Genomic DNA, 24,302 nt, shown 5'->3' on the forward strand with positions numbered 1-24,302 from the left:
CTTAAAAATATAGCGTCAATAGATACCTTTATGCATACATGTACATATATTTGATGGATATATATATATATATATATATATGTATACATCTTAACCATTAACTATTATTCTCAAAGTGGGAATAAATTGGCCACTTCATTTAAAAGTTGGAAAGTATCCATTTCATTTAAAAGTTCTAGTGCAATTCCATCAACAAATCAAAAAACCAAAACCAATTATGTTGAAGGCAATGGACTACATGCTATTTACAAAATTGTTTTAAATTACCTGCCCATGTTATCAGCATCACATTTTTTATCCTTCTAATCTGTTTTATTAAATTCTTGAATTATTCAACTGTTGCCTTGTCCTTTTACCTGTTTACATATAATCGAAGAACAGTCAGGAATTTAAGACATGGTTTCTTCTAAACCCTCTCATTTACAGATATAGAAACAAAAGTCAAGAAAGACTATGTGGGGTTTTTTTTTCATTATATTTGAAAGTTTAAACGTATAGAAAAGTTGAAAGAATAGTACAATAAACACTGTAACTGTACTATTTTTACAATTGTAATTGATGTAATCTTCATCATTGTCAACATTTAACTAACTTGTTTATTCTCTCTCCATACACACATACATATGTATATGTTATGTATATGTATGTATATACATACCTGCTGTTAAATGTGATGCTCCTGATTAGGACATTCTCCTATAAAAACACGCTACAGTTATTACCCTCAAGATTATTTTTAGTAATTCAATTAAAACATCTAATGTACCATTCACATTCAGAGTTTTTCTCCAACATGTGTTTTATAACTTATTTTTTTCAAACCAAGATCCAATCAAAGCTCACTTATTGCATTCGTTTATGTCTCAGTGGAATCTTTTAATCTAAAACAATCCTTATGCTCTTTAGTTTTGTTTTTAATGCATTGAATTTTGTGGGAGTTCAAGCCAAGTGTCTAGTAAAATGCTACATATTTCAGTTTGGTTATTATTTCCTTATGATCATTTTCAAATTAAGTGCTTTGGGAAAAATTTTGCATAAGTAATATTAGATGTCATTCCATTAATTAGGATTCACATAAAGCTAGATTGTCTCACTATTGATGATCTTAAATTAGATAGTTCTGTTTAGATAGTAATCACAAGACCTCTCCATTATAAAGATCCCTCTGTAATTGAAGGAAGGCTATCTGCAGGTTGATATTTTATATTTTTGTAAGTTGTTACAGAATCATAAACTGTATTCTCTATCTTAGTGCATATTTTTTTTAACTAAATTTTTCTTTTAATTAAGGTATCATTGATATACAATCTTATGAAGGTTTCACATGAACAACATTGTGGTTTCATGTAGGGTGATATTTTAAAATGAGTGAATATTATGTTCTCTAATAAACTTTCACCAAGTGATTTGCATATCTGTGACATCCTTGCCTAAATTTCATGTTACATTGGGGACTACATAATGGTGATTTGCTAATTCTGTAACTCCTTCTACATTTATGCTAACACTCTTCAGTCTGGAAGACAATTCCTATTTTTCAGGCCTCCTTATTTCCTTGCCCCTTCCAACTATTGTAAAGGATCATTTGATCACAGTCATTCCTTGGCCACAGAGCTCTGTCTCATACTCATCTTCAGCATGGCAAATGCTCTAGTTCATATCTGTGCAATAACATCTACCATCCTGGCCATCCCAGATATGCCTGGAGAGCCACTCAATCCCAATTTCCTTCATGGCTGTAAAGGGCTGAGGAATGACTGGATAAGGGATACAGAATAAAGAAAGGACCTAGGATATAACTTTATATTCAGCAAGATTACACCTTAATGACATCCAAGGTTGGGTCTCAAGATTAAGGCCAAGGGACATATTATTTATTTATTTGTTTGTTTATTTATTTAAATTTTTAGTGTACATTTTCAAACATAATAGAATCAGAAAGGATAGTAGAACTAACCCCTAAATTTCCAACATTCAGTTCCGACAACTCTTTTTTATTTTTTTTAGTTTTGGTATCATTAATATACACTTACATAAGCAACATTGTGGTTACTAGATTCCCCCCATTATCAAGCCTCCACCAATACCCCATTACAGTCACTGTCCATCAGTGTAGTAAGATGCTATAGAGTCACTACTTGTCTTCTCTGTGCTATACTGTCTTCCCCATGACTCCTCCCACATTATGTGTGCTAATCATAATGCCCCCTTTTCCCCTTATCCCTCCCTTCTCACCCATCCTCCCCAGTCCCTTTCCCTTTTGTAACTGTTAGTCCATTCTTGGGTGCTGCTGTTTTGTTCCTTTGGTTTTTTCTTTGTTGTTATACTCCACAGATGAGTGAAATCATTTGATACTTGTCTTTCTCTGCCTGGTTTATTTCACTGAGCATAATACCCACTAGCTCCATCCATGTTTTTGCAAATGGTAGGATTTGTTCTCTTCTTATGACTGAATAATATTCCATTGTATATATGTACCACATCTCCTTTATCCATTCATCTAGTGATGGACACTTAGGTTGCTTCCATTTCTTGGCTATTGTAAATAGTACTGCAATAAACATAGGGGTATATACATCTTTTTCAAAGTGGGCTCCTGCATTCTTAGGGTAAATTCCTAGGAGTGGAATTCCTGAATCAAATGTTATTTCTATTTTTAGATTTTTGAGGAACCTCCATACTGCTTTCCACAATGGTTGAACTAGTTTACATTCCCACCAGCAGTGTAGGAGGGTTCCCCTTTCTCCACATCCTCACCAACATTTGTTGTTGTCTTTTGGATGGTGGCCATCCTAACTGGTGTGAGGTGACATCTCATTGTGGTTTTAATTTGCATTTCCCTGATGATTAATGATGTGGAGCATCTGTTCATGTGCCTGTTGGCCATCTGAATTTCTTCTTTGGAGAAGTGTCTGTTCAGCTCCTCTGCCCATTTTTTAATTGGATTATTTGCTTTTTGTTTGTTGAGGTGCATTAGCTCTTTGTGTATTTTGGATGTCAACCCCTTATCGAATATGTCATTAATGAATATATTCTCCCATAGTGTAGGATGCCTTTTTGTTCTACTGATGGTTTCCTTTGCTGTACAGAAGCTTTTTAGTTTGATATAGTCCCACTTGCTCATTTTTACTTTTGTTTCCCTTGCCCATGGAGATACGTTCATTAAGAAGTTTTTCATATTTATATTCAAGAGAGTTTTGCCTTTGTTTTCTTCTAAGAGTTTTATGGTTTCATGACTTACTTCAGATCTTTGTTTCATTTCAAGTTTACTTTTGTGTATGTAGTTAGACAGTAACTCAGTTTCATTCACTTACATGTAGCTGTCCAGTTTTGCCAATACCAGTTTCGACAACTCTTAATATTTTATGACTTTGACTGCATCTATTTCTCAGTGTATTTTTTGTTAAATTATTTCAGAATGCAGGCATCTTGTCCCTTTATCCTTACATATACCAGTATGTATCATTAACTGATAGGCTTTCTGGTAGACAGAATTCTAAGATGATCCCCCTAGATTCTTGGGTTCTAATGTACATACATCTTTTTTCAGTTATTCAAACACTAACCTAGGCACTACTCTAAAGGATTTTCTTTTGCAAAAGCAATTATGATCCTAAGTCAGTTCACCTTAAAATAGAAAGGTTCTTCCCTGGTGGGCCTGGCCTAATCACATAGAGCCCTTTAAATCTAGGTCTAGAATCAGAACAGAGGAAGTCAGAAATTCAACCCACAGGAAGGTTTTGACATGTAAGATATTCTCCATTACTAGCTTGAAGGTAGAAAAGGCCAAGTGGCAAAGAATGTGGTCTTCAGAAGCAGAGTGTCGCTTCTGGCTAACAGCAAGTAAAAAAAGAGGGACCACCAGGAGCTGAACTCTGCCTACAGCCAGTGTGAGCTTAGACCCTATGCCTCAGATGAGAATAGCAACCTAGAATGTCACCTTGATTTCAGCAGTTTGAGACTATGCTGTGTCAGATCCCTGATTCATAGAAACTGTGAGATAGTAAATTTAAATTGTTTTAAGCTGTTAAATTTGGGATAATTTGTTATGTAGCCATAAAAATTAATCTTTTCTTTTTCTAAATATAACCACCATAATATTATTGCACCTAATAATCACTACTTACTATGTATGATGTATGAGGGGTCTTAAAGGAGCCAGGGACCTTGGCTGTCATGCTATATGTTAAGTAGGCTTTTATGAACCATTCAGGAAAGCTAACAACAAAGTATAATCTTACAGCTGTCAGGGAACAAATTCAAACCACTAAGATACAAATACACTTTTGGATCACATCCCAATAAAACTTAGAGTCTGGCTATATATCTGAAATTAATCAGTTAAAGAGCTGTAATCAAATGACTGTGGAAACTAAATTACTTAGTACATGTTAAATCATGTCATAGTTAACCTTCCCTCCTTGATGAGTCTCTGCAATTTTAAACAATTCCAATGAGTCATTTTTCTAAAAGTTTTTTTGAGTGTGTGTCATCTACATTACATATGAGTTATTTCTCTGAAAGGTCTTCTCCCTTTCCACTCTCTCTTATAACATCTCCAATACTTTACTCAGCCACTCCTTGTACTTTAAGCTTGGTTTTTAAGTATATAGGGACTATATAAAGAAGGAAATACCTAACAAAGAGATATCCAGGTGATAATAAATTTTTCTTTCTAAATACTCCTTCTGCTGCTTCTGACATAAATTCTTTTGTGAATTTTGATCTCCTGATCATCCTCCAGCATGTAATACTCTACAGGTTATTTCTTTGAGATTTTGACTATATATCTTCCCGAAGTCCTTATGTGTCCAACTGACTTCCTTAAAGTATTATAACTCTTTATTGAAAGGCCTCCTCCAGATCTTCTCTCTTTTCTGAAGTCTTCCTAGAGTCTTGGAAAGAAATTATTGATGCATCTCACTCACCTTTAGCATAAGAACCACTAAATACTTAATTCCTGAAGTCACATAATTACATAATCAGATAGGCTGATTCCCAAGCTTGTCTCTTGCAAGTCAAGGCCTATCCTGTTTTGTAGCAAATATTCCATGTATGTTTGTTGATAACAATAGAAGCTATGGTAATTAGAACTGCTTTGAATGTAGAGCAGTCTACACAGCCATGCAAGCTTGACTTGTTATAAGATTTTAGTTGGTGGTTCTCAATGTTTGAAACATATTTTTTAACGAAAGGTCTCTAACTCATGCATACACAGTTTTCTCAGTAGCCTGAATATATATATTTTGCAAGAATATGTGTAACTATCATTCAAATGTATGTAGGTGATATTGTGAATAAGAAGTGTTATTGAATTTGTAGTAGCATTGTCATTATATATTTTTTCCTAGTCTGAAAATAATAAAAATAGAAATATTTGTAGGATTCTGCCATATTTTGATGTAATCCATTTCTTAAAAAAGTATATATATGAATATGGAGGTTGTATATAAAAACTAAATACTAATAATCCCCAGCTGATGGAAATAAAGAGTGATCCTTATTGTCTTCCTTATAGTTTTATGATAATCATATTGTTTCTATATCTCCCATCCATCCCTCCAAAAAACTGATTTATATACATATATCTCCAAAAAAAAGTATTTCCAGGAGGCAAAAGTGCATCATCATGTTCTGTCACTCAAAAAACATCACAAACCACTGATTTAGTTGAGAACACAGAATAAGGGATTGAGCTCTGGTATTTTTGAGAATTTTCAGTCACTGTTAAACATAATTGACTTCTTTTGAAACCTTCTAAAAGCTGTGTAACTGCTGGTAAAATTGGCTTTTAGGAAGAACAGAGTGCATTAAAGCTCATGTAACTGTTTTATAACAAAACAGCACATTGTAAAGCTTTTCAGTATGACCACCAAGGGCTCAATCAGTAGTAGCCAAAAGGATATCCAAACTTGCTATCAGCTGTCAGAACTGGTCTTCAAAAGTCAAAAATAGTTAACTCTGTTGACAAAGACAGCTGCCTCCAAAGAGCAGAGATTAAATCCCCCTCACCCCAAGAAATAACACTTCTCTTTTTGATTCTTACAATCTCATGAACTGTGAAGTCCCACAACATTATTAAATAGGTATCTCATCAGTGCTTCAAACAATCAAAAAGCAAATTAATGAAGCAGATGTGTAATTTTATGGGCAATTCCAACATTCTATAACACTATTGTTCCCTGGAAGTTTTGTTCTAAAAGCAGTCATAGCTCTCCCACAGGCACTGTGATTTGCTGTGGCCGACCCCAATGGCTGTTGCTTTGCCATCTCCAGGTTGAGGCCCAGCCAGTCCTCAGCAACTGTGCTCTTTCTTCTTGACGTGATCCTTTTTGAAGCCTGTTCCTCTGTTGCAGCAGTTGTGTGCTGTTGAAGGAGAATATATCCTTTCTTTGTTTCACCATGGAAATAACAAACATGGCCCTCAGGTGGCAGAAACAAGGTGTTTCACTAATCACCTGAAATGCCTGTGCTCAGGAACTTGAAGCGTTCTTACAGAAAAAGGGTATTTCTTACACAACAAAATGTTTTGTTAAGCAATTCATTTGCTAGGATTTTTAGAATTCATATAATCATTTGATTCAAATTGCAATGAATGTTCCAAGAATGAAAAATATGATATCTTTAAGTCGTTACGTTTATGAAAAGTGGAAAGAAAATGTAGTGTGGATCAGAAATTTAATCAAGAAGTTATTCAAATATGCTAAATAGGTTAAAAATTGGAAACTATCTGTAAAATGTTCTTTTTATTTTTTATTAGTTATCCAAGAAGAATTGGAGGATTATTATTTGTATTTTTTAATTCATTAGTTCCATTAAACAAATATAGTTTTTTTACAACCTACTACCCCTACTACCGGCAAGAACTAGGATGGGACAAAAACAAAGTAAAGTATATTTTCCACTTCTAGAACTGAGAGAATATAGTATGCTTTCTTTGCTCTAAGATTCATATTATTTCCCCATTTGATAGATCTCAAATCAGGACTGGCCTTTTAGTTAATGCACACATTATGGAAAAAAGCGTTTTAATCATTTCTGCATCTAACATTTGACTCTATCATTCCACTCTACCTGGTAGTCTACAGGAGAAATCAGAAGTTGGCATACCACTTAATGCCATGGGAATGCTCCAACTCTCACTAAGGACAAAGGAATATATAGGCAAGTTCTTGAGAGAACCCTGCTCAACCGCAGATTATTTTTCTGGCTGCCTTTCTCAAAATGGATAAGTGTTTCTGCCCCTAGGGAATTTGGTGTGTGACTTTATGACTCCATGTAAGAGGATTATAGAGAAAGGCATCATTAATTTGACTGGCAAATCAGAAAAGCTTTAAGGGTGCCATAACTTCCAGATTATTTTTTATTGAAGCATTATTTTGCTTACATCATTTCTCTGTTCAAAAATATTAAATATCTCCCCATTCTAAGGCCTCGAATTTGACTACAGCCTCAATTTCAACTGCACTTCTATTGATTCCTGGATCTTAGTCTGGGACTGTGCCATCCAATACTATTGATTACTTGAACTGTGGTTGGTGTGACTGAGGATCGATTTTTTAATTGCATTTAATTTTAATTAATCTAAGTGTAAATCTAAAAATTAAACAGGTTACAATTTTCTATATTGATTACATGTTGAAATTCTAGTATTTCTTTATATTGAGTTAAATAAAATTCTTTATTAAAATTGATTTCACCTGTTTCTCTTTAATGTAGTAACTAGAAAGTTTTAAATGATATGTGTAGCTTGTATTGTATTTCTCCTGGACAGTGCTGGTTCAGGGACAATGAAAAAGCTTCTTTTCTTTTTATTTTATACTTAAAATGCAACATGCCTCCTCCTCCAGAGTTTCCTTCATGATGTAAAGACTATTGTGGTTGCACATGATATAAATCTAAAATTTTATTGGTTCAATAAATGAAAAGAACAGAGATAAAGTTCCAGGTATAGTTGGAGTCAGGGACTTTGATGATGTTATCAGAACTCAGTGTTATAGCTAGCCAATCCCAGCAAAGGCAGAGCTTAAAATTCTAGAAATAAGTCTCATTGGCTGGCTTGAACCACATGCCTGTCTGAATCAATCACCATGGTAAAGGAAAAGGATTAAACTTATTAGCTAGACATTGGTCACATGCATTACAAACATTAAGAGTAAGAGGAATCAATGACACTCACATTAAATGGTTAATACCAAGGATAGGCCTGTTCCTCAGAGAAAAACCATAAAACCTGTTACCAGAAGAAAGAAAATCAGTAATGGGGATAAAAAATACACAAAGCCCAAACCGTAATTGCCCACACTAAAGGGTTTCGTATTAGTGTTTTCTTCTCCTTCTCCTTCTTCTCCTTCCTTCTTTCTTCTTTTCTTCTCCCTGCTCCCCCTCCCCCCTTCCCCTCCCCTCCCCCTCCCCTCCCCCTCCCCTCCCCTCCCCCTCCCCTCCCCTCCCCCTCCCCTCCCCCTCCCCCTCCCCTCCCCTCCCCCTCCCCTCCCCCTCCCCTCCCCCTCCCCTCCCCTCCCCCTCCCCTCCCCCTCCCCTCCCCCTCCCCTCCCCCTCCCCTCCCCTTCTCATCCCCTCCCCTCCCCCTCCCCCTCCTCCTCCCCCTCTCCTTCCCCTTCCCCCTTCCCTTTCCCTCCCTGTTCCCCTCCCTCTCCCCCACCCCTCCTCCTCCTCTTCTTTTGTCATATTTATCATGCTCATCTTCTGCTACCTCCTCTCTGGCTTTATCTGTTAACTCTTCATCATCCCTTTCCTCAACCCTCCCAATTTATGCCTCCTGAACTGCCTACTAAATGCAGCTCCATGAGTATGATGCTCTTTCTCTGACTTTATGCCTTTTTCAATTTGCCCCCCACTCCTGCCCTTCCAAATACTCAAAGTCCTACTCATTCTACAAGTCTCAGTCCAACTATTACTTTGAGATATTTCTTGTTTGCCCTGGCTAGGACATGTTTAATCATTTTCCCACCTTTGTGTTTCCTCTGGTGCTGTATACTTTCCAATAGCACTTTTGAAGTAACATGTACAATTAAATGGCATGATAAAGAATAATGTGGATATTGATAGTAAGTTCTGCCTGAAATGGTGTATTTAAAGAGATCAGTTTCAGCTAATTCAAGTAAGGGATTATTGGCAGGTGTTGAAATGATTAGGCGTCAACCAGGTATGGTCAAGCATCCAGGGTCGGCAATGGTAGAAAGCTGTTACCTAGACCTCAAAGGCAGAGAAAGACCATGTTACTGGAACTTTGAAGAGAAGCAGCCAGATAGGAGCGAGGATTATAGGGAGAGCAAAGCAACTACTTCCCAAATGGAGCCCTGACAGGATGACGGGAATACAAAAAATACTCCAAATCTTCTCTTCTCCATCTCAAGCTGGTGCATCTTTAGCAAGGCTACAGTTAACCAGATGGAAAAGGGCAAAGAAACCTAGTATATGGTGTGTAGAGATCAGCTTCTAGGCAAAAAAGGACGGCAGGAAATGGCAGATAAACAGGAAATAATCTGGAGTCCAATTGTTCTTTCTGTATTCCCAGCTACTAGTATAACTCCATACAGCAGATAATAAATACCAGTGGATGAACGAATGAATGAGTGACTTTCCACAAGTCTTCTATATTCCTGGTTCCTTTCATTCATTTTTCTCATTAAACAACATAAATGTAATATAAAAGTATAATGTGATTTGATATAAATATGTAATAATCACAAATATAAATAGTAATATAAATGTAGGTGTGATTTAATTTGTAAACTTTTTGTAATGTAAGAAATAAATCCTCAAATTAGAATAATTTTTTTGTCCATTTGTATGTTCTTAAATTAGATTTGGAAATTATAAGGATCCTATTTATCAGGAAACTTACTCTGCTTGGTCCTTTACATGTGATATTCATTTAATCCTCATAGCACTTAAGGTTGGTATTCTTATCCCCTTTTACAAATAAGTAACTGAGGGTCAAAGGTATTTGAGAATCATCAGATAAGGCTTTCTTCTTCAATTCTCTAACTGCACAAAGTAAAACAGAAAAAATATATGTATGCTTAAATATTAAAGCCATTTCTTTAATAAGTTAAAAATAAAATTAGTGAACCAGAAGTACCCCTCTCATTGCTGAGCTATGCAGATGGCAATTGAAATATTGCTACTTCAGTAATGTTACAGTGGCCATGAAAATATGTTTTGGGAAAAAATGGTGGATAAACCATGAATATATTTATTTTATTTTAATAGAAATCTGTTTTCGAGGACCTATGCAGAGATGCTTTCTTACTCTTAAGTGATAAGCGCATAATAGCAAAAAAGAACTGAGAGATTGAGAATCACAATTATAAATACAAATGAAAATTATGAAAAATATGGAAACTGGTAATAATTTTGCAATCTACATGATTTTTTAAATGTCTTTGGAGGGATTTTTTGAAAGTTCTAGATGCAAGATCTGATAATTACTGTGTTATTGCTTTTCTTTATCAAAATGCTTTTTATAAAAAATAGTGGAAAATTTTTATTTAAAAGAAGGCATTTTCTTGTATCAGATGTATTATTCTTAAATTATTTGAATGCAAAGTATGATAAATATTAATGCATATTATGAACTCCTAATACATGTTTGAATATAATTTACATGTACTGCTTGGCATATAGAAAGAACTAATATTGTATTAACTCACTGTTAATGCTTATGATAACTCAGTTTATTCCTAATGCTAATGAAGAGTACCCTTCTGTGGCCAAAAGAAAAAAACCCCTCTTTCCTACTAAAAGAAACCAAGTTCCTTTAAGATAAATGGCTAAGTTCAGGTCTGGGGTAGGAAATACACAAAATGAGCCTAGGCCATCTTGTGCCAAAAACAAGGAGATAATCAAAGAATGTTAGAGTCATGTCAAAAGCTACAGTAGCCAATTACTAGAGCATTAAAAAACAACAGTGATTACAAAACATTGAAGCAAAAGGTAAATTTAACCCTATAAATCAATAAGAAGCTCACAATTATCCAATAAGCAAATATCTGGAAAAAGTGAACAGGCAATTTACAAAATAGGAAATATAAAGGAGGACACAAATATTAAAATATGTTCAATCTACATAGTAACCAGGGAAATACAAATTTAAAATATTAAGACATTATCTTGCCTATCAGATGGGCAGATATTTAGAAGTTTGATTATATCAAATCCTGAAATAGAGTAGAAGAAAAGGAAATGTTGGGAGTTCAAGCTGGGAAAGCTTTTTTGACTGGGCAATTTGGCAGTAACAATTAACATTTTAAATGAACAGACCCTTTGCCCAATTAGTCTACTATCGTATCATCATAAAGAAAAACTTGCACATACTTCTTTTAAAGAAGCATTTACAATGCTGTTGACAGACTACACTGTTTTTAATGGAGAAGTTACACAAATTTCATTAATGTGGGAATTGGATATTTATATTTATGAATTAGTTCAGAAGAATAACTTGGGGATATCTTCAAGCTATATTGTTAAGTTAAAAAAAGCCATACTGAAAAGCAGACAGGATCATTTTATGTATATATTTAAAAACCCACAGAATTGCCTAATTCCATATGTATCACATATATACATGTGTAACTACACAGACAATGGGCCTATAAAGATACACATCAAACTAACACCATTGGTCACCCATGGGGAGAAAAGTCAAGTTAGAGGGAAATAGGATGGACTTTGGATTTATCTGCATATTTTATATCATAATACAATAAAGTATACTTAATTTTTTTAATGTTAAGGAAATAACCTTCCAGTAACCCTCTGAGGTGGTCGTTTAAGACCCCATTTTACAGGTTTGGAAACAGGGCTCCAAAATGATGGCTGACCTGCCCAAGGTTAAACAATAATAGAGGAGAAAATGTAATTCAGGCTCATCTTGGGGCCTCATCACAGTCTTTTCTCTAGATCACAAGTAAAAATGATCTTGTATTTTGCACTAGTCAGAATTTCTCTAGGGAGGTACCTGGGTTAGAGACAGAGATCTGGAGCAGTAAGTATTTGCCAGTTGATACCATGAAAGTATATTGAAGAGGTTGTAGGTAAGATCAGGCCCAGAACAGAATCCTGGGAAGTGGCAACATTTAAGGCATGAACACTGTTAAGGAACCCTATAAGAAAGCCAAAGAAGAAATTGCTATATGACCAGGAAACAGTGAAGTCAAGAACCCAAGCACAGAGTTGCACTTCCAAGAGGAGAAAGTGGTCAAGCAACATTCGCCATAAAGAAGTTAGGTAAGAGGGCTTTGAAGTGTTACTTAGTTTGGTAACAAGGTCATTTAGTGACTTTGACAAAAGTGTCTGTGAAAAGGAGAAGCAAAGACCAGAATGCAGAGTGACGAAGTATAAGGAAGACAGGAGGATTTAATAGTATGGCAGGGCCTCACAAATTTAAATCTAGAATTACCATATGTGATCCAACAATTTCACTTCTGGGTAAATACCCAAATGAATTGAAAGCAGATGCGAACAGGTATTTGCACACCCATGTTTATGGCAGCATTATTCACAATAGGCAAAAGGTGGAAGCTACTCAAATGTCCATCAAAGGATGGATGGATGAACAAGATATGGTATATACAGACAATGGAATATCATGCAGCTTTAAAAAGGAAGAAAATTCTGACACATGCTACAACCTGGAAGAGCCTAAATAAAATAAACCAGCATAAGGTTGAATGTCCTATGAACCTACCCGTATGAAGTACTAGAGAAGTCAAATTCATACCGACAGAAAGTAAAATGGTGGTTGCCAGAGACTGGTTGGGGGAGAAGGAGGAATTGGGAGTTTTGTTTAATGAGTAGAGTTTTAGTTTGATAGGATGAAAAAAATCTGCTGATGGTTATACAACAATGAGCACATACTTAATGACTCTTGACTGTACACTTAAAACTGATTAAAAAATAGACTGTTTTCTATTTTATATCTATTAAGTTTTTAATAAGTATGTATTTTATTTTTCTGTATTATAAATTTGTATTTTATATTTTAAACACACATGCACACAAAAGCTGTGAGTACTTGAAGGAAATCAGTGATGACAACTTTCTCAAAAACGGAAGTAAAAAAATGGGAGAGTGGGTCAGTAAGGGAAGAAATTTTTAAGATGGAGGTGCCTTGCACATATTCAGGAGCCTGGAAAGGATCATTAGAGAAATAGAGATCCACATCCACCATCCAGGTTAAAGGAACACAAATATGAACTAGTACATTAAAGTCATGCATGGATACTATGCTTCCAGTAGTGGGCCTGAGTCTTTGGGGGGGCGGCAAATGGACCTATTGTTTTATAGTAATACTCAAATAAAATACTATTTAAAATTTCTGAAAACGTGTAACATCTAAGCAATGTTAATTACATTTTTCTTCAAGGATTCTCCTACAAATATCTCATTAAAGAATTCAAATCAAAATTTATATTTGACTCTGACAAAATTTGAATTTGGCATTGGTGGATTTTTGTTCGTTTGGGGTTATTTTTGTGGGGGCAGCTTTCTTAATATTGTTGTTTATTCATTTTTACTTCCTACAAATTCACATTAAGTATGAGATTAGGTGAAACGGAAAATGCTTCCATTTTTAATCATCCCCTAATGACTCTTTATTGCTGTTTTAAAAATATGGTTAAGTTAAAAGCAGAGTGTGATACCCTGAGAGCATGATAAAGTTTCTAAAGTCCAGAATGTGGTTCCTGCAATGTGTAGAGGTTTGCATAATTACTGTTATTCTTGCAATCCACCCCCTTCCTCTTCCCCAATGAGCAAGGGAGGCTGGGAGGGACTGCCACATACAAATTGCAGCTACCCATTTGCTCCTATTAACTACTAACCTGGGAGAACTATATATATATATATATTTTTTCTTTTATATGAAGTTGGCAATAGTATTTGCTTTTATTATCTGTTTCTATGTTCTTTTTCTACCACTGTCACTAATGTTTGTAAATATTTTCTAATACTGCTCCAAACTGTTAGAAATGTAACCAGTTAAATGTTCAGCATTGCAGGATCTGCACCTGTTTTTTATTCTTGTGGCTGAAGTTGAGAGAGACGGTAGTTCATGGATAAGCAACAGTTTCAGTTTTGCAATGCTTTATCTATATGTAACAGGCAGCTCTTCATGAGAAAGGAAGTTTAAAGCTTGTAGGTAAAAAAACCACTACCCAGATTCCAGGAAAATGCCCGTTTACTGAAGTATTTTTTTTTTTTACAAGCTGTCTTTGGCAGATTAGTATTTAGGTCACACTCCGAAGACTTTAAGTTAATCAGCTTTGTAAAAGCAAGTTTATTCCTCATGTATCAGCTTGACAGTTTTCTTTTGCATAGTGCAGTATTTTCTGTTTTTCTGTGATTATCATTTAACCACAAAGGAGATGTTTCCTTATGTATATGAGCATTACTTAATCAAGTTTAGATTTTGATAATAACTATTCTAAAATTTGTTCACACACATAAGTATGTGTATACATTAATTGTATGTGTATACACACATACATTATATATAGCCTGTTACAATAATTCCAAGTGTAACCTTGTGAATAATTTTCTAGTCTCCATAGAATTTATAAAGCATAATGATTGGTGTTTCCCAACTTCCTCTTTTGGTAGACTATCTTTTGCAGAGGGGAAAAAAAAATGTGACTAGAGAAGAGAGCCAAGCAGAGAACTGATCTTTCAGCGGTGCTGATAGTTAACTCAACTATTTAAGCAACTTAACAAGCAACCGTAAATAAGACATAGAGGTAAGAAGAATGTGTTACTTGCTATTTTTCATTCTATTATTTGGATTGCTATTTATAGGACAGTGTAAATGCTGGCTGGATTATAAAGTAGAATAGATAAACCTGATACCTCTCTCAAATAAGTAGTCCATGTTTTAAATGAAAAGTGTAGTAAATTTACAAAGTTTCAATTTCACATACAATCTTTTTAAACGTGGGAAATTTTTCAAGTTTCTATTGCTCTCCAAATTATTTTAACTGAAAGTAAAACACTCGGTTTTTCATACTTTTGTACAGTTTAGTGCTGAAAGAACTTTTGTATTAATAATAAATTTTGAGAACATTTTTCTTCCCCTAGCTCCAGTAAATTTCTAACATTTATAAATTCTCCTACATATATTAATTTTTTAACTTTGCATTGCTCTCACCCATTGTGAAAATATATTGTTTTATTTAAAATGTGGCATTTCAATATTATTTTTCATATCATCACATTATGATGATTTTTAAATACTACTCTAGCAATTTGTAGTGTAGATGGTATCATTTAAAAATATAAATAAGGTAAATGAATTTAATTTTAGAAACTCATGTTTGTTTTAAGATTAATTTGCAATTATAGCATGCCAAAATGGAGCAAGAACTAAAAGAGCATTTGGCTTCATAACTGGGGATCAAGCTAAGCTGAAACTGATCTCATTCTAAATTCTAAAGTAATCTAATCCAGCAGAAATTATTTTTCTTGTTTGTGCCAATCTAGAGTAATCTTTATACATATCAACTATTAAATACAATTTATTCATTATAGAGCAATATTTAGATCTTCCTTTTAAAAGCAGTTGGTTTAAATATACTTTGGTAAAAACATCACAGGTTAATTTAAAACATCTTTAAAAAGAAACAATGCATTAAGTGAACTACTTTGGTTGTACAGATGGAAGTTTGGATAATTTGTGGCTAGCACTTTTATAACTTACTCATTTTGAGAAGGTGGCACACATCGCACATTTGCTTTATGAGATTTGGAAATAACTCAAGTTATATGGGTAAATAGAAAACATATATATCCCAAAGTAAAGTATGTATATGTATAGATACACATATATAATTATATATGTATATTATTACATATATATTACTATATATCTAATATATATTCAAGAAATATATTTGAATACTTAGTTCAGTTTGCTTTTTTAATTAGAATAATCTCATAGCTTCTGAAAAAGGAAGTCTGCATCATTCTATCAATTAATGGATTGAATTTTCATCAATTTTGGTAAACAATACTTTCATACTGGTTCTACTACATTATTCAGAAGCAGGTTTTTCTAAAAATTATTTTTATGCAATGTGCTGTAACAAGAGCTACTGTCTTTTGATTATAAGGGAGAAAATTGTTAGTGTTATAAATTCAGGAAATGTATACACTGTTGACTAAAATATGACATCCTTAACTAGATCAAAACTTTTCAGTTGATAGTTGTGACAGATCCATTGTGCATCTTCATCTTTACGTATCACACACTAATTAAACACAGCCACTTCCATCAGAACTTATGTTCTTTGCAACAATACCATTTTTGACGCTGTTTTCTTTAAAAATACGGAAGTATTTTTAAATGTTCAAAATTTTAAGTATGAGATATTTTGATTTCATCAACTACAAAGTGCTGCGGGTGTGTTCTACATAGTGTGGTATTATGCTGGATAACTGATAACAAAGGGAAAACACAGCCCAGGGCATTACAGTCTAAGCTGACCCCCACTGTAATTCAGAATGGCAAATGAAGGCCGAAGAAGTAGAGAAAATGCTAACTTGCTGGTAACGCAACTGTGTTGATGTTTTTGACAATCAGTAAAGTCTCTGAATGAACAGCTTAGTTCTAGATTATGGAGAATAAGATTAGAATTTGTTCTGTCTTCAAGAAGATTATATTCACAGGAGAAAAAAAATCTGTGCCTATCTGGCTGAGTTTCCTTGAGACACAGATTGTTGAAGGGATCATTCTTGTCATTATTGGGAGAAGAGGAGGACACACTGAATATGCTTTTTCTTTCACATACTGTCATAAGAAAAAGCATTTAGAACCTGCCCCCAAGTCCAAATTATTAAAGTGAAATTAGATATAGTATTGTAAATAATTTATAGCTGGAAAAAAACAGTTTTGACTTTTAAGCTTATACACATGTATTTTACTATGTTTTATAAAGATTATATCCATATGACACACCAACACAAACTTTCATTGACTCCAGTAAAAGTTGAAAGTAGATGACTGCTGTACAGCATTGTGAAATTTTATATGTCTTAATAAGATTGAGTTGGCTGTGTGGCATGTGGGTGATCATGCCAAGATCTGTCAGACCGTTGACCTCCAGGGTCGATCAGCAACCTCACCACTTAATGGGTGTCTCCCTCCTTCCTCACAGTAGGAGCTTTCCAAAGCTGCCCACCTGTGGAAGAGAATGACCTGCTTGTAGAGGGCACTACCCACCCTGGCAAATATCTTTCAAATAATAATTTCACTTTGAAATAACAATACTATTTTTTTAAACATAATATGACTGAACTTCCAAAGGAACTTTTGGAACATTGAAACTTGTTCTTTTTCCCTTTGTTTTGGCCATTTTCCTGTGTGCAAAAATAAAGACAAGAGAGTTTGTTGCCTAAAAGAAAGATTATGGTTTGGGTGCAGTCTAAGAGGGATGGCATGTTTTGAATTCAGAAACAAAGATCCTCTAAATCTGTATGATGTGGGTCTTCCAGCCTTGTAAAAGCAAATATGTGCCTGCTACATCCCTTGATTTTCTATTTGTTTTTAATGGATGTGACTTCCAAATAAGTGCCATATGTGGCATATTCATATTTTTTATATTAATGAAAATGTGTTCAATAAATGGGAAAATTATTGTGTCCACAAAAATAAGCACTGTGGGAGTACATGTGCTATGTAAGATAGAATATGATTCTTATTTCTATACAAGAAACCATTTCTGTAAATATTAGGAATAAAGACAACTCCTTTTACATCTCTGAATATTTCCATTTAAAGATACATTATATGGAGTCTAATTTGCATATCTCTGCTTACAAAATAAAAAGATTAAAAATTTTAAAATCTTTAAAACATAAATTATTTTTTGAGAATGATTATTATATTTCCAACACTTTCCTGGCATCATTGATATTTTTATTATTTTATGTGAACAAAAATTAAGTACTTACATTTGGTATTTTCCAGATTTCTCCCAGGTTTGTCTTTTCATCATTCTATACATGTACAGAAAATAGGTTTTAATCTTTACAGTAATTAGGAAAATAATAAATTCGGATTTAAATCCATATTTAATGACATTAAATATGATTTGATAATAGAAATGACATTAAAACCTTATTTAATATTGGAACCACAGCAACTAGACCAGAAATTAAGTTAGCCTATGGGTTTTTACTGCATGAACTCGTATAAACTGTCACAGCTTATTATGATTCTTCACTGTAAGCTTTTAATTTTTAAAAATATTTTGTAGTTATCACATACTCAAAATTTTTCTACCTTTGAAACAAATATAAATAGCAGTATGATCTCCAAAATAAAATCACCAGTTTTGATTCTGAAACAAAGAGAATCTCTCTTTACACATACCTCAGTTTAATTTATTTTCACTGTGCGTAAGAAAAAACTTTTAAGCAGGATTCTTTCATGCTTTTCCTATGTTAGTGAACACATTTGAAGTAGAGTAATTCTCTATGCAATTAGGCTTCCTTCTGAGCAAAAGAAAATCATTTATCTGATGCCAGTGGAGTTTTTAAGATGTTCACTAAAAATGTTTGTTATAGTTCATTTACTTAATTTTGTTTTATTTGGAAATGATTTCAAGCTCAAAAAATGTGAAAATAAAAATAGTACAATGAACACCCATATACCCATACCTAGATTTACCCAATCTTAATATTTTGCCCCATTTGCTTTGTAATTTGCTCTCATTCTTTCTTTTGCTATATATTTTTACCTCCATAATTTTTTTCTTTTTCCTGAACCACTTGAGGGTAAATTATAAACAACATGGTCCTTTAACTTCAATGTGTAACTGCTAAAAATAGAGGTAGTCTCTTATGTAATCATCACATACAATTATTTGCTTCATAAATTTGCACTGACACAAAACCTTTTATCTATTATTTGTCCATCTTCTAGTTCTGCTATTTATCAAATACCCTTTATAATATTTCCCCTCCCAGTAAAGGATCCAATTGAGAGTAAAGTATCACATTGAGTTGCAATGTCTCTTTAGCCTCCTTTAAACTGGAACATTTCCACATCATTTGTCTTTTATAAAATTGAAAACTTCAAAGAACACAGTCTATCTGCCAACTTTTCTTTTTAACAGAGCGTTCCTCATTTTGTATTTGATATTTCCTGGTGATTAGATTGTGGTTCTGTATTTTCTGCTAGAATATAGTGCAGGTTATGCTCCCTCTCCTGCTATCATACCTAGAGCCACATGATGCTCATCTGTCCTACATCGATAATGTTAATTTTGGTTGCCTAGTCAAAGTGCTGTCTGATTTTTCCATTTTATAATTATGGCCCCTCATGAAAACGTCCCTTGGGTTTACTATGAATTGATGATCTCATCTGATGCAGTCTTTACTATAAAGCACTGTAGTCACAAAATGATGATTTTCCAGTGACAGCACTCCCTGCACATTTGTGTCAGCCTTTTGGATTCTACTGTCAGCAAAAGAGCTCCCATCTTTCCCATTTATTTAACTATTAATTTTTATGTCTTTCTGATACTGATATGAATCCATGAATTTCTGTCTTTTCAGTGGCTTATAATTCATTACTGCCCTTATTCTTTTGGTGCTTAAATTAACCACATTTGACCCACGAAGCTCCTTCATGCTGACTTCTGTGTTCTTAAGACATGTACCATCATATTAGTGATCACTTTCTTACTTTCTGGCAAGAATAGATTCTCCAGGCTGATTTGGTACTTACCCTGTCAAACCCAGGAATCATTCATTTCTCATTATTTTTAGTGGGCAGGTATTAGAGGCCAAGATCTGGGTATTAGATATACTCACCACCACTGGAGTATTTCTATTTCTTGACCCTTTCAGCAGAAATACATTAATACTTACACACATACAGGGACACAGACATACAAATATGCATAACAAACGCATATGCATGAATATGTAAAAACATTTATATACATACACACATATTTGGGACACCATGAGCTCAGCTGACACCTCCAATTCCAATTCATCCCCATAGGATTCTTTCTTGCCCTCCCCTGTTCCACTTTACTCACAGTGTGAGCCCTGGATCCTAACAGCATAAATATGTTAACTCATTTATTCAATTCTACAATGCATCTAAAATGATTTTGAGTTATTTAACCCAAAAACACTACTATAAACCTGCTGAAAAAAGGTTTAGGACTTCTGTGAACTTCCTCCCCCCCCACAAGCATACCCTGCCAAATACCATGCTTGCGAATTACCTATACCCTCCCTCCCTCTCTCTTTTCCTCCCACTTTTTCTTCCTTTCCATTCAGGGTTATCATAGTATTCATTTGAAATACTGGTAGGTTCATTTGTTTCAGTTTGGTCCCAGTTTTAGGATGTTTTTTTTCCCCTTTGCATTCTTACTGGTTGAATTAATTTTTTTAATTGATTTACTTTTAATTTTTTTTTCTAAACCATGGAGATGAAAGGCTATTTGCTCCAGCAACTGCTATTAAACAAACCTGATATATCCTAATTCAAATGTTATAATACAGTTCAGAAATATTTATTTGAGTTACTGGTTGAATTTTTATATTTATATTTCAATTCTATTTAACCTACATTTAGTCTAAAGTCAGATATCCTCTTAGATATTCAAAAAGTGACAATTTCAGAAAAGAAAGTAGATATCTGTGGTATTTGGTCAACCTTCTGAATGTATTATTGCATAGGAATTTGTTAAGTGTGCACATATCATCACATTTACAAAAAAATAATTAGATGAGGACAGTAACGAAAGAAGCAACTGTGCACTTGTGTCGTCCATTTGCACTGAAAAAAATTCTCAGCTTTTATATGTGATTCTAGAATGTTCCTGCCCTAGCACTCTCCCATATTCTACTGTAATGTCCCTAACCCAGCACTCTGTCTCCTTTAACCCCATTTGAATTTTCTTGAAAGCACTTAATACTATTTAAAATTTCATCTTTCTTTCTTTATTCACTTATTTATTATCCATTTCTCCCGGTAAAATGTAAGTTCTGTGAGAGCAGGGATTTATTTTGTTTTGTTTATGCTATATCCTCAAGTATATAAATGCATGGAACATAGTAGGTACTCTAGTGATGATTAGGCAAGAGGCCTTACCATTTCAGAGCCTCAGATACACTAGAACGAGTATTATAAAAATATGGCTATTTCCCGAGGTCATCAGGATAAGACCAGAGTTATGGTAGTGCTCTAAACTGCCATGCAGTTGGCAGGTGGAGATACTTCTGTTAACATTGAATGAAAGGAACTGAAACAAAAAAGTGGTCCCTGGAGACAACAAGTAGACCAAGATGTTCTCTTTTTTTCTGTTGGCTCTTTTCCACTGAGCTAAAAAGAGCTAAGTTCCCAGTGGCTGCTGCTCATCTCTGAGCATCCTGGGGGGCAGTCGCTCTCCACTGCTGCCCCACTGCCTTTGCGTTTGTGTGCCCTGCCCTCCCTGAGAGAAACGTGTGCCCCCCTTCTGGGCCACTTCGGGTTCATCGTTTTCCTCAAGCCAGATGGAAAGGCGATCCCCTTTCAGAATACTTTCCTGATTAGCATCTGCCTGCACTGGCCTCAGGCTATGCCTACGGTTCGCGTATTGTTTTGTAATTATTTCCTGGTTCTAATTTTGGTCTGGACGTGGATTATAAAGCTACTCTAGGAAAACTGGTGTTTTTTTATACATCCAACATATCAAGTTTAAGATTATAAACTAATGAATTAATTCTTGAGATTATTAGACCCTAAATAATGATAATGATGATATGATAATGATAATGTTAATGATAGCTCTACTATTACATTTCCAGTACTAGTTTTCAGTACCATTTTATGTCATTTTTTAGTACCAGTTTTTAAATACCACTGTATGCCAGGTGCTTCACATGATTGACTAATTTAATACCTTCACCAATCCTGTAAAATAACTTACTGTTATTACTATTTTACATACTCAAGATAAAAGAAGAGAGACTCAGAGAGAGAGGTAGCTTGATAATGGTCACCAAACTGACCCTGGTGTGTCTGCCTCCAAGCTGGATCTTTATCATGTTATTATACTTCCTCTGCTACTTTTTTATTGAGAAGCAAGGTAGGCAAAAGCTGTGGTTTAGGTGCTTAGAAATTTATAGATTATATGGTACTGCCCCTGCCTCTACACTCTAGCAGGAAAATAAGAAAAGGAGAGGATTTTCAGTCACAATAGGAAAAATGTAAGATGTCATCTGAGACACCAAAATAATTGAGTCATACTTCTGGGTGCAGTGATAGCATGAGGCTCCCTCAGGGAGACAGCTTTAAGCCATCAACATTTTCATTAGCTATGAAAGAGTGAGAATAATAACTTTTTGAAAAAGTTCAAAGAACTGAAAAAACATAATATTACATGAATTGAAGCCACTCTTTTTCTATGCTCTGGTCCTACCATAGGAGGTATTGGTGACTCAGACTTTGTGGTTCTCCTCAGGAAGTGGGTTATGTGAAGAGTGGATTTTTAATTCTTGTGAGGAGCTTCTGTTTTCATTTGGAAGCACGTCTATACATGTATTCATATATCAAGCATTATGCTTTGAGCACTGTTCTAGATATTGGGAAAACAGTGAAAGACAAGACCAGGGTTCCACCCTCAAGAAGCTGAATTTCAGTCTAGTGAGGAGAGACAATAAGTGAACCAGTAAACATGTGAATTATTTAAAAAGGGAATTTCTCATGGCAATAGGAGTATGAAGAAAATTAAGCAAGGTAAAAGGACAGAGAGATTGAGGAGGAAGCTTCTCTACCTGGCTGGCCTCTCAAGGTGGCCTCTCTGTAATACTCAAGCAAAGATCTGAATGATGCCAAGGTTGAGAGTGCCATGCAGAAGACCCTGGGAGACACGGCCCAGGAAAGGTGGTGGACAAAGGCAGAGGCAGAAATGAGCTGGCACATCTGAGAAGCAGAAAGGAGGAATCCAGGTCTCAGAGGGTAGTGAAAGGTGAAGCTAAGGAGCTGGGTTGACAAGCAGTCAGGTCACCTAGGCTGTAGGCCAAGGAAAGGAACTGTACATTGTGAGCAAGCATTTGCAAGGACATGCACGTGTGTGAACTAGCAAAAGGAGTGCAATGAATGACCCATTCATCACCTGTGTTTAACATTCATTATCTGTGTTTAACACGGGTCAGGAAAAACCACTGTTTGAAGGGAAGCAGGATGTATTACATAGGTCAAAAACTTTCTTAGGGGAAAAATTATGGTATTTAGATAAATTTCATATAAGCTGAGTTTACCTTCAGAGTTTAACTACATTTTCTTGCCTTTACATTTCCATATAGGTATGGGTTGATACAAATGAGAAGGGCTCAAATATATTTTAAATTTGTCAACTTAAGACTTTCCAGCAAAATTGCTGTGGGATAATTGACCCTAATCATGACCATTAAAAATAGGTACACTGGTCTCTGGTAGTGGAGTCATCAGACATCTTAGTTTCTGCATGGACATGAAGCAGAAAAGACTAGCAAGAAAGCTGTTTTCCAGTCTGCAGAGACAACAGATGTTCCCTTATTTATTCTTCTCAAATCCCAGCACCAATGATGACAGGGATGCGTGCAACATCAACCTGCTCCTCTTGTAAGTAGCAGGAACTTACTCTGTATTTGCCACAGTAATTATACATTTTATTTGATTTATTTTTATTATCCCAAGAGATCTAAGTGATCCAATCATTACCTTTTAAATCCCAGAGTTAAGTGGACATGACTTCTGGGGGGAGTTGGGAGGTTGATGTGATTTGGGAAGGGAATATAGAAGAGCTTACTGAAAAGGGCATTGTCTTTTTTCTGAGCAAACAGACTCAATATCTCTGAGGGACCACAAAACAAATGACTCCCTTCTGTACTTAAGAAGTTAATAACAACTAATATGACTTCTTCTATTTCTGGTTTGGATTAAGAGCTGACAATGAAAAAATCTACTAGTGGCCTTGGACTGAGTGTGCACTTAGAAGGATGACAATGGCTGCGATGGAGAGGAACAGGCAGACATGATATTGCAGGAGATGCAAGCTACCTGAGTGCTCCTGACAGTGTTCTAATGGAAAACCATTATGTTACTGGTACTGGGAAGTATGTAGGGGTATAGATGACATGTGCTATTTTAGTGAGGCAGTCCGTCCTACCATGTAAATATGTGAGTATGATGACTCACCGTATTATCAGATTATTGCAGTGTGAGCTGGTGTGTGATTTCCAAGTGCATGTGTGTGAGAGAAGAAGAAATGCATAAATACTTGCAATGTGTGAATATTAGA

The 24,302-nt window shown here is 34.9% G+C and overlaps 1 protein-coding gene across 2 annotated transcripts in view; it reads left to right on the forward strand.

Annotated features, from left to right (window-relative positions):
- The first annotated feature begins 14,663 nt into the window (after positions 1–14,663).
- The window catches only part of MBNL1 (muscleblind like splicing regulator 1), a 202,393-nt gene continuing 192,754 nt past the window's right edge, over positions 14,664–24,302 (forward strand). Inside the window, exon 1 of one of the 2 annotated variants that reach the window (XM_036904167.2) lies at positions 14,664–14,759. The gene's annotated coding sequence lies outside the window, so the exon portion shown is untranslated. The remainder of the gene's footprint in view (positions 14,760–24,302) is intronic. The other variant, XM_036904178.2, reaches the window with a different exon arrangement.

Source organism: Manis pentadactyla, chromosome 1 (genome assembly GCF_030020395.1).
Source record: "Manis pentadactyla isolate mManPen7 chromosome 1, mManPen7.hap1, whole genome shotgun sequence".
NCBI classification, from domain to species: Eukaryota; Metazoa; Chordata; class Mammalia; order Pholidota; family Manidae; genus Manis; species Manis pentadactyla.